Genomic DNA, 13,092 nt, shown 5'->3' with positions numbered 1-13,092 from the left:
TAGGTAAATCAAATCTCACGACCCATCACTTGGCCTCTAATTCCTTCTGGATTCTTATGACTCTATTTCCAACCTTCTCTACTATGGGGTATCACATTCTCCCTTCCTTAGAGTCGTTTTATAGTGTCGTAGACTATTCGTCTCATATAGTAACTTCTAAGAAGCTTAAGAGGCATTCTGAGCTCAAGAGTTTGGGGTGTAACACTACTATAGAATGAACCGAAGCAGAAGTTATGCAAATGAATAAAATTGAATGCCTACAATATGCGATTATAGGTAAGTTTGTACAATGGTGGCCTGATTTAGAAGATTTAAGGAGGAATTTCCCATCTCAGTGTGGTATTGTGTGAGACTATAATATTGGATTACTGAGACATAGGTATATATTTATAAGATTTGCACTGGTGGAGGATTTTATCAATATTCTTTCGAAGAACATCCATTACGTGAAGAATAAACATGGAGTAGCCTTCCCAATGCGACCTCTTGTATACGATTCAAGCTTTAGAGTCGATGTAGTGACCACTCAAGCTGTGATTTGGATTTCGTTCCCTAACCTACTCCCTACTCATTTCATCACGAAAGCTTTGTTTTCCTTGGCATTTGTAGTTGTTAAGCCCCTCCACCTAGACATGACTATGATTCACAATACCAGTCCAATTGTGCAAGGGTGAAAGTTCAAATTGACCTTCCTGCAGAGTTACCAAAATTTATACGTAGGGTTGTTGTAGATGAAGCCACTGGAGAAAGCCATACAAATAATGTAAGGATTAAGTATAATTCTTTATCAAAATAATGTAAGGAATGTAGATTACAACACAATGATGAGGGATGCAGAAAATTAAATCCTCAATTAAGGAGACACAATAATGGTATAGGAGATAAAGAGATCAAAGAATTGATGGAAGATACAGCTAATCAAAGCTTTGCTTCAAATTTTTTTCCTCCAACAATTTTGAGGAATAGCAAAATTTTTGGAGTCCTGAAGCTTGGGCGATTGTCGAAGAAAGAAGTCCTGCAAAAGAAGTAAAAGGGGTTAGAAAAATGACAAAAAGTCCAACAAAAAGGGAAAGGTGTTAACAAAGAAGGAAATAAGCCAATAAAAAGAGAATTGGTCACTTTCAATAAGTTTGAATCCTTATGTGATAAGAATGTGCAAGTTGGAGAGGAACAAATGCAGCTTCAGGAATAGAAGGAGAAAAGGTCCTATAAGGGTAAACAATAAAGTAGCAGAACTAGAAGTTTGGTAGAAAAATCTTTCTATAATAATGGAAAATGGGGAGACAAGGTAGAGAAAGAAGAGGAAGAGAAAAAGGAAAAGGAGTTTCTAGAGCAGCTTGAGAATGACATAATGCAAATTTGTCAACAAAGTGGCAGATCAAAAGATGAGGGGAGTCAGAGTGTGAATTAGGAGGTACAATAACAACTTGTCCATCTTGATGGTGTAGGTATAGCTGATAATGAAGGTATTAATAAGAAGAAACAACAACAAAAAAATGAGGGTGAAGACAGCTTACACCAGCAATAGTTATACCAAGTTGGAGTAGGGAAAGAAATTGAAGAGATCTATAATACAGTCGATAAGTTACAGTTAATGCAGAAACATAATAAAGAAAATATGTATAAGACAATGGAGGTTGTAACAAGGGATGGTAAGAAGCTTATAGAGGTTCAGAAGGTACAAGATCTTACAGAAGTAGAATTTCACCAACCACTACAAGTTGACACTTCTAATATTAATGAGCTAATTGATCCAGCAATGCTCCCATTATTAAATCAATTTGGAGAAATAGAGGATAATTTAGTGTTTAAAAATCTGGAAAACAAGCTTCTCCTTCACAGGTCCTCATTGATTTAGTGTCACAGAATGTTAAGCAATTCGTTCAATCATATTCTAACAGTGAGGTGTAGACAAAGGAGGAAATAAAGCTAACTGAAGATCATGATGAAGAGGAAAATGATGTAAATATGCATCATGTTTATAAAGAAGCAGGTTTGATGCCTACAACACATATTAAAAGAAGGAAAGGCTGGCCTAAAGCTGATAGAAGTAAACCTGCTAGAGTGTTTCCTGTAGAGGAGGAGGTTGATCTTGGGTAGATTTATGAGCCCAATAGCACATAAAACCCATAATTCATCAGTCAAAGTTGAAAGAAAATTCCTAGAGTTTAGTTCATATTTTTGCATATTTGTGTATTGTTATAACCAACCAATATGATTAGACATTTTCAGGGCTAATTCAGAAAGAATGGACATTAAAAGCTTGATTGGATTGAAAGTGGAGCTCAAAGGAGTATTTGGGAACAAAATGTGAAGAAAATGCACTATAAAGAAGTATATTCGCATTGCGGACTTGAGCTTCAGTGATTAAATTCCAAAACTTGGAATTTATTCGACTCAACAATGTGGTGCGTGCTAGGTCCACACCGCGGACATGGTTCTTGATAGAACTAATTTTTGCCGACACAGAAATTGATAAATAGCACTGAAATGAACCAAGTTTGCATCATGGACTTCAGTGTGCCTACATTAATTATGCATTTCTGGTGCTATAAATAGCATCATTACATACTTTATTAAAAAGTATATCAGATTATCAGGAAAAAGATTGAAGAAGACGAAGAAAGAAGTTCGTAAGAACTTCTTCTGGTGATATTTTCTTCTTTTCTTTGAATTGAATTCAAGTTTTGATGTTATTAATGATTTATGTAAATATGTTACAAACTATGAGTGGCTAAATCCTCTTGTTCTTGGGTTGTAGCCATAAGATGAAGGTTTAAATCTTATCTGCTTTAGTTGAAAATAGGTTTTTGTATATGATTACTCTTATATTCTTATTTTGATTGTTTTAATATTTGATCACCATTAGAAAAAAATTGTTGTCCACCTGAAACTCGAAAGATGGAAAGGGGATAGAACACTAGAATATAGGGAGCATGTTTATCCTAGAATTGTCTAGAATGATTCTTGTATAGAATGACTGTGACACATATTTGTACACCATGTTTGGTTGCTAAATAGGATGATATGATTAATGCATTTTTGTTGGTTCATGATTATCCCACTCAACGATGTAGTTAAGCTGTCAACAAGAATATGTAATTAGAGATCAAAATATCATAATTGTAAAATCAACCCTGTAAATCAGTAATAGAAAAATCCATTGGATACCAAAGTAAAGGATATTAGACTAGAAATGTATGAGTATTACAACCCTGGTACTCTACATTAAATTTATAAAATTTCTCTAATATTGTTAAATCATATTTTTATATCATTTTTGTATAATTATTTTGTAGATATAAATGAACTCAACTCTTTGAAAACACACATGAATAATTTGATTCATTGAAAAGCTAACTAACGCCTAATTAAAATTTTCTTGTGGGTTTGATATCCGGCTCTTAAAAAGGGTCACTATATTACTTTTGAGATTATGTATGCATTTGGATGCAATAAGTTTTTGGCGCCATTGCTGGAGAATTTGTTTAGTTTGGCAATAGTTTTCTTTGCAAAGTTTCTTTATTATTTGTGTTTGTGTTAACAACTTGATCTTAGTTGTTATTTATGGTAGGAAAACTCATAAAGGCACACTGGACAGAAGTGGGAACATTCTAGAGCCGCTAGATGAGCCTGAAAGATTTCTGCATCAGCAAAGAAAGAGAGAAGCTACTATATATCCCGTACTATACGTAACTCTGGGTGATACTAACGAAGTGTCTGTAGATATTTCTGTGGAGATGGCAGCTAGGACAGTACGTGATGTGGCAGTCCCACTCGCGAATATCACCTCCAGCATTCAGAAACCGCTAGTTGGAGGAAGATTTGAATTGAAACAGAACATGGTTCAGTTGTTGCACTCTAATGGGAAATTTACAGGTTTTCCTCATGAAGATCCCCAAGTCCACATCCAGAACTTTTTGGAGATTAGCGACACCTATACTCCTAATGAGGTATCTTTTGACTATGTGAGGTTAACATTGTTTTTCTTTTCTTTATTGGGGGAAGCAGAGAGGTGGTTGAAGTCATAACCACCAAATTCAATAACTTCATAGACAGATCTGGCTCGCAACTTTCTTATTAGGTTCTTCCCTTGGGGGAAGACAGCTAAGTTGAGGGCTGAAATTTTAAGCTTTAAACAAGAATCTGGAGAAAATTTGTATCAATCTTGGGACAAGTTTAAATCTTTACTCATTAGTTGTCCTCACCATTATCAAGATAATGAGGTGTTTCTCCACACCTTCAAAGAAGGGTTGGAACCCAATACCAAAATTCTTCTTGACTCTACAGCAGGTGGACAGGCACTAGAGAAAATATTTGATGAACTCTATACATTGCTTAATCTCATATCTCAGGGAAATCGTGAGTGGGATAGAGGAAACTCTAGACTTGTGGTTAAAAAATAAGCAAGCATGTTGGAAGTTGATGCAATGACAGCATTGAGTGCATAGATTGCAGTAATACAAAACATGATGACAACTCATTTCAACACTTTAGCAAAAGGACAATAGCAAGCTCCGGTGAATATGGTCCAGCAATAACATATGTGGTGCGAGGTGTGTGGCTGTAGTGAGCATGTGGCAGAATAATATGGAGCTTATCCTGAGTTGGTGAATTTTGTGGGTAATGCACCTAAGGGTGGAGTTAATAAGAACTATGGAAATATTTACAACCCAAATTGGAGAAATTATCCGAATTTATCATGGGGTGGAAATCAACAAAACCAACATCAAGGAAAAACACAATTCAGACCACAAGAAAGCGGGCAATAGTACAACAATCATAGTCACGGTCCATATAGACCACAAGGAGGAGGCCAGCACTATAACCAGCAAGACTAGAGTAAACAATAATCAAGAAGTGTAGGAAACATAAGTGTGGAAGACATGCTAAAAAAACTTATGAATGATGAAGCTAAGCTAGCTGCAGACATGCGTCAATACCAAATCACTACTCAAAATTTAGAAAAACAGGTGGGGCAGCTAACAAGTGCTCAAAATTCGCGCTCGTAAGGTGGTTTACTAGGTAACACTGATCCCAACCCCAAGAAGGTAAATGTTGTGAGCACATGAAGTGGACAAGTATTAGTTAAGCTAGAACCACAAACCAAAGGTAGTGAAGGCAAAGGTAAGGTTGTGGAGAGTGAAGCTAGTGAATCTAGCTGACCACAGATAGAGCAAGAGTAGAAAATAAAACCACCTACCCCATTCCCACAAAAATTTAAAAAGAAGAAAGAGGAGGAATGTTTTGAAAATTTCATAGACATGCTTAAATGGGTATAAATTAACTTACCTTTGATTGATGTGTTGTAGGGCATTCCAAAAAATGCCAAGTTTTTCAAGGATATTGTGTCCAATAAGAGCGAGTTAGCTAAATTTGAAATAGTGTCACTTACTGAAGAGTGTAATTCAAGAATCTTGAAAAACGTTAAGCTTCCAGCTAAACAAAAAGATCCAGGTAATTTCATTGTAAAGGTAACTATTAGTAAGTACAGTAATGCAAGAGGTCTTTGTGATCTAGGTGCTAGTATAAACTTGATGCCTAGATCTATGCTTAAGAAATTAGGTTTGGGAGAACTTAAAGCAACCACTATTTTGTTACAATTATCTGATCGTTCTGTAACTAGACCTGATGGTATTATTGAGGATGTGTTAGTTCAAGTGGGATCCCTTATCTTTCCTATTGATTTTTTTGTATTAGATTTTGAGCCTGACCCAGATGTTTCTTTTATCTTGGGGCGTCCATTTTTAGCAACAGGTGGTGCACTTATTGACGTGGCTTCTGGTAGATTGACTATGAGACCACATGACAAAGTGGAGGTGTTCGATATATATCAGGCACTAAAGTTGCCTGCAGTCTATAAAGAGTTGTTTGTTATAACTACCATCGATGAGGAAGTCTCATCTTAATTCACTTTAGAAAAAGATCATTTGGAAAGAGTCGTGATGGGTCAAGATATTGAAAAAGACATGGAAGCTAAAGAGTTATCTAGTGTTCTTGATATGCCAAATGTCAGCATGTGGAAAAAGAGTGTGGAACCTTTAAACAGAGAATTAGGTCCTTGACCCAAGCTATCTCTGGAAGAAGCTCCTAACTTGGAGTTGAAACAATTGCCAGCATATCTCAGGTATAATTTTATGGGAGTGAATAATACGTTACTTGTAAGTTTTTCATCCGCTTTGTCTGAGATGCAGGTCACAGCAACACTTGAGGTATTAAAAAAGCACAAGAAGGCAATTAGATGGCAAATGGGTAATCTTCATGGTATCAGCCCCGGTTTGTGCATGCATATAATTTTCATGGAAGAAGGACATAAGGCTAGTATGCAACCACAACATCGTTTAAACCTTATAATGAAAGAGGTGGTGAAGAAAGAAATAATTAAGTGGCTAGATGCAGGCATAATATACCCAATTTCTAACAGTAAGTGGTAAGCCTAGTTCAATGTGTACCAAAGAAAGGGGGAATGACTGTAGTGACTAATTAGAAGAATGAGTTAATCCCCACAAGAACAATAACTAGTTGGTGTATGTACATGGACTACAAAAAGTTAAATGATGCCACAAGAAAAGATCACTACCCTGTACCATTTATTGACCAAATGCTTGACAGGTAAGCAGGCCAAGAGTACTATTGTTTCTTGGATGGGTATTCGGGTTACAACCAGATTACCATTGCACCAGAGGACTAGGAAAAGACAATGTTCACATACCTGTATGAGACATATGCATTTAAGCATATGCCATTTGGTCTTTACAATGCTCCTGCCACTTTTTAGAGATGCATGATTGCTATATTTTATGATATGATGGAGAGTTTGTAGAGATTTTTATGGATGACTTTTCAGTCTTTGGAGAGTCTTTTGATCTTTGTTTGCATAATCGAGAGAAAGTACTAGCAAGGTGTGAAGAAATAAAATCTCATCTTAAATTGGAGAAATGTTATTTCTTGGTAAAAGAGGATATTGTGTTGGGGAATAAAGTTTCAAAAGATGGTTTGGAGGTAGACAAAGCTAAAATTGAAGTGATTGTGAAGCTTCCATTACCAGTTTCAGTGAAGGGTGTCCGCAGTTTTCTAGGTCACACCGGATTCTATAGGCAATTCATCAAAAAATATTCAAAGATCGCCAGACCCATGTGCAACTTGTTAGAAAAGAAGAAAATTTATTTTTGATGATAAATGTTTGCAGGCCTTTGAACTCTTGATGAAGAAGTTGATTGAAGACCCCATTTGATAGCTCTTAACTGGGAGACACCTTTTGTGTTGATGTGCGATGCAAGTGACAAAGCAGTGGGAGCAGTTCTAGGACAAAGCAAGGAGAAATTTTTTCACTCCATCTATTATGCCAGCAAGAATCTTGACTCTGCTCAAGCCAACTACACTATCACAGAGAAGGAAATGTTGCATTGGTTTATGTGTTTGATAAATTCTGCTCTTACCTGGTAGGTACAAAAGTGATTATTTATACTGACCATGCAGCCCTCAAGTATTTGTTCAACAAGAATGATGCGAAACCTAGATTAATTAGATAGATCATACTACTCCAAGAATTTGATATTGAAATCAAAGATAGGAGGGGATGCGAATATCAAATAGAAGACCACTTATCAAGATTAGAGGATTCATCTCATGTAGGTGAGAAAAAGTTGATAAAGGAAGAGTTTATGGATGATAAAATATTGGCAATAGAGGTATAAAAACTCCCATGGTATATAAATATTATGAACTACATTGTGAGTGGAGTATTTTCCCCCGGAGCAAACTCCCAACAAAAGAAGAGGCTAATGTATGAAGCAAAGTTCTATATATGGGATGAACCTTATTTGTTCAAAAAAGGTGTTGATCAGATGATAAGTTGATGTGTGTCTGAATCTAAAGATCAACAAATTCTACACAGTTTATATTCGTCTGTATATGGTAGATATCATGGAGGTGAACGAACAACCCATAAGGTATTGTAGTCAGGTTTCTTTTGTCCTAATTTATTTAAAGATGTTGCAGGATTTGTGAAGAGTTGTGATCAATGACAAAGGTTAGGCACAATATCAAGAAGGCATGAGATATCATTGAATAACATCCTAGAGATAGAGATCTTTGATGTATGGGGAATTGAATTCAAGGGTCCATTCCCATCGTCATATGGAAATCAGCATATACTGGTGGCAGTTGATTATGTTTCTAAATGGGTTGAGGCCATTGCATTTCCAACCAATGACTCTAAAGTGGTAAGTCGCCTCCTCAAAAAGCACATTTTCATAAGGTTTGGCACTCCAAGGGCTATCATCAGCGATGGAGGTAAGCATTTCATAATCAAACGAGAAAGAATCTGTTAGCTAAATTTGTTTTCAGTCAAAAGGTCGCCATGGCATATTACCCCCAAACTAGCTGACAGGTTGAGGTATCAAATCGAGAAGTAAAGCAAATCCTTCAGAAAACCATCAATTCTATAAGGAAGGACTAGAATATCAACCTAGATGAAGAACGTTGGACCTATCGGACTGCATACAAAACACCAATTGGCACTTCACCTTACCATATAGTGTTCGAAAAAGCATGTCACCTGTCGGTAGAACTGGAGCACCAAGCATATTGGGCCATCAAAAAGTTGACCCTAGACCCAGAATTGGTATGTAGAAAGATTATCTGGATCAGCTCCATGAATTGGAGGAATTTAGACTTCACGCTTATGAGAATGCAAAGCTATATAAAGAGAAGACGAAGCGATAGCACGACAAGCATATGGTCGCTCGAATATTTGAGCTAGGTCAAAATGTCTTTCATTTTAACTTGCATTTGCATCTTTTTCTAGGTAAGCTTCAATCAAAATGGAGTGGACCATTTGAGGTGGTGCTAAAGTCGGCACATGGAGCCATGGAACTATGGAATTACTCCAAATCAACCACATTCATAGTGAATGGCCAGTGTGTGAAGCACTACTTTGGACAAGATGTCGATCGTGAAGAAGAAAAAATTGAGCTCGAGAATGAATCAAGCTACAACATAGTCGTGCCACAACTTTAAATTAGGTGCGGCACGGGAGGCAACTCGTGAAGTAGTGTAAAATATTTTTAATTAGAGGTTATAATGGATTTTTTTGGTTTGCTAAAATTTTATTTTGTTTTAGTGTATAAGTGAGTGTATAAAATAAAAATAAAATGAAATAGGATGAAGCCTGCATAGTAAGGTCCGCGACAAGTCCGCATCGCAGACTCGTTCCATCTTAGTTCAATTTTTTCCACAATATGTTTTTGAATATTTTTGGTGCAAATAAGTTCCAAGTAAAGTCTGCGACAAGTCCGCGTCGCAGACCTGGCTTATTTTAGCACAAACTGCATTTGTAATTTTGGCACAATAAATAGTAAGGTCTGCAACAAGCTCGCATCGCGGACCTAGGACATTTTTTGGGAACTTTTATTTAAAAAGACAGAACGGGTTTAACCCATTTTTAATGGGTGTACCCGACTAAATCATTTTTAAACACCAAAAAATACCCTCAACTTTATTTTTTCCTCAAATTAAACTGTTTTCTCTCATCTATTCTCAATACCTTATTTCTTCTAAGGCAAATATGTGACGCACACATCAAATTTAAGCAAATTTGTTTTTTAGTTTCTACTTCACACCAACAATGTATGTGTTCTTGAACTACTTTTATGATATAAATAGTTAAAATTTACATAAGTAAGTTCTTGGGCCTTAGGTTTTGACCCAATATAATTGAGTTTCATTGTTCTTAGTTTGAAATGCTTATGAGTGTGTAAAATTGCTTAGAAATTATTTATTGTGGCTAACTAATTTTGGGTTAAGTTCTTAAAATATATCCCTAATTTTGATTATTAGAAAAAATTGGATGTTGTGGTTGTTATGAATAATGTGTGCTGAATTCTTAAGTAAACATGCATAAAGTAATGTGTTGAAGTTGGTTTGATTTGTGAAAATAGTGTGGGGTAAAGTTTCTATTGTTCCAAATCTTGGGTTGAAAACATGATTGTAGTAGTGGTGATTTTGTATGCACATTTCTACTTGAACTTGAATACTATGTTGTGTTAATTTTGAGTTTATCTGTGAGTTCAGTGTGGGGTGATGTAAGAGTGTTCTTGTCACGACCCAAACCTATGGGCCGCGACTGTCATCCTATTTGGATACCCAAATGACATTACATACTAAATCATCATATTATAGAAGAATTCCAATTTAGTATTCTTTATTTAATTAGAACAGAAGACAATTATTATGTTAAGCGGTCGCGTGTGCAGAAAATAACATATCAAACCAAAAGGGGCGACGGAATGCGCATCGCCGGGTATGTGCATACATACAAATATATGGGCTATTTTGGTCGTTATACTAGAAGAGACTGCATTAAGACACAAGTCATAAACAGACGAACATACACGACCTATGGCCCACACCTATGTCTATAGGTCGCTACAGAACATAGTAAAAATATATGATGGGACAGGGCTCCGCCGTACCTAAATGGTCAAATATACAGAAGCAGGTACATAGAAAATCCATATACCAAAATACGGGCTTCGAGTCAAAGGAGCACTCTATAGTAGCAAAAGGTATGTAGCCTACGCTGATGGATCACGAACGTCTGTACCTTCGGATATGAAATGCAGCCCTCGAAGAAAGGGGGTTCAATACGAAATGTGTACTGAATATGTAAAGAATGAAGTTTATATAGAATCCAAACCGTAACTAAAAGGAAAGCTACAAGGAGCACTTACCAAACCAGGACATCAAAATATGTACTAAAACATATATACAAAATACAAATAAAAGAAATCATGCATAAGGCTTAGGAATATGGTCACCACCCCGACGCTGGTACCACAACACATCATACTCCAGAAGGTCTCAAGTCTCCGTACAAACCCCGAACATACTATATCATCACAACATGTCATATCATCAGAACATATTGTATGCCATATCACATCATGACACCATAGACGATACCCGTCCCTATGGTGAGGTCTTAGTACCCATAAAACATCATACTGCCGAGTATATTATAGGGCACACGATTACAAAGCTGACCCGAGTTCTGCTGAATGATATCATAATAGTATGCATGAGCAGAGTAGTGAGAAACTAATGCAGCACATGTATATAACGCATTTCTGGAGACTCGAGATAATCATATCACAACAAATTAAGTAGAACCAATCGAACGGCTAAGGGACACAGGGGCTTCCCGTGATAGCTTTTCTAAAATTATATTTGCAGCCCCAAAATGGGTATTAGAACATAAGAGAACGATTAGGGCATTATTCTTTAGTAGGAAAAATTATGGAGAAAACTTATTCCTTTATGTCATATGAGAATAAACTAGATAGGACAAACTAGATGAGTTTGGGAGTTAGTGGGCCCACCTCCGACCAAACTGAGGTGGCGTACATAAATTTTAAACATTTGGCTTTACGGAGTCATCTATCAAGGTTGTAGGATGATCCGATCTCATAAGTAGAAGTTATGGATGTTTGCACGTTTCTTTTCAATATACATGAGTTTTAAATTCAATTTCACTGAAAGGATTTATAGGAAATTTAAACTCGGATTTCCATCGACAGAATTTCCCCCGAGGCTCAAATTACAACCAACTACGCCTAGGACATGCCAAAAGAAGGAAAGGAAGAGCTTTACATACCTTATCCGCATCTTACGCTCACTCAAACTCAAATCCCGTTTCTTCCAAAATCTACAAATGGTCACAATTACCAAATGTAAGTTATAAGCCTTTAAGAATTCAATTTTTAACCCTTACTTGCCTACAGAAATTTAGGTAGCACCTCTCCTACGAATTCAACATCCCCGAGAATTTAACTCGGCCAAAATATCAACAACAACACCCACAAGCATACCGACAACATCAATAATCACTACAAAACATAATTTACACCCATAGTCCTTCTTCTTCTTTTCTCTTCTCTTTCTTTTTCTTTTTTTTATTACATAAGGCAACAAATTCTACTCCAACTTCACACCTTCAACTAATATCGATATTTCATACTCATTCACTAATTCAAGACCACTTAGACATAATTCGAAAGAAATTCACATTATTTCACATAATATACAAAAAATTCCACCAAAACCATAATCCACCCAAAACATTCACAAACGCAACAAAACTACCAAGTCGCATTGTCTTTTTCCAAATTCATTAAGAATAACAATAATTCCCATATTAGAATTTTACTTCCATAATTACATAAAAACTATACTAAAATCACATAATTCACTATAACAACTTATAACCAATTTCAAGGCCGTCTTGAATCATTAAACTTTTAGTTACATCATACTACCATAACGATGCAACTAACAAGCTAAATAAAATTCAATTCCTCTTCCCTTCACGATCATACCACACAGCCATACACACACTTACACACCCACACGGCTACACACACACATACATCACAATTTTATGATTTTTATTTAATTTCAACACTTACAATACATACACTTCTTCCATAACATAAAAAATAGAATTCTTACCTTTTTCTTTAAATTTCTACTTGCCATAAATGTAGTTTTCTCGCTTAATTAATTATATCACATTGAAGAGGGCCTTGAACTTAACAAGGATTCAAGAAGGAAGAGATTTTTGGATCAAAGTTGAAGAACTTGGAAATTTTTCTTTTTTCTTTTCCTATATTTTTGGCCAAATGGCCTTTATGCTCTCACTCTCTCTTTTGTTTTAATCCCTTAAGTCTTGAAGCTTCTAGTAGATAGAAGATATTTAGATGATAATGGGCCTTCTTAATTAATTTATTACATAGAATAGATTTTCCATGGGCTTGGGCCACCCTTTGCTTTGGGCCTCAACTTCTCTTATTATTATTATTATTATTATTGAGCCCAAAAACTATAAGTCTTATTTTTAAAATTCATGAAACTAATTTCCAAAATTTCCAATTTTACCCTCGGCCTTCCTCCATATTTTTACATCAATGTTTCCTAAAAATCACACCAGTATTAAATAAAATAAATCATAACCCCATTCCTAGCAAGTTAATTTTTTTTTCTTTGTTGTTTTTTTTGAATGCACAAAAATGTGGGACGTAACAGTTCTAAAAG

The sequence above is a fragment of the Solanum dulcamara genome, chromosome 6, assembly GCF_947179165.1.
Source record: "Solanum dulcamara chromosome 6, daSolDulc1.2, whole genome shotgun sequence".
Lineage (NCBI taxonomy): Eukaryota > Viridiplantae > Streptophyta > Magnoliopsida > Solanales > Solanaceae > Solanum > Solanum dulcamara.
Note: the sequence above shows the minus strand (reverse complement) of the source record.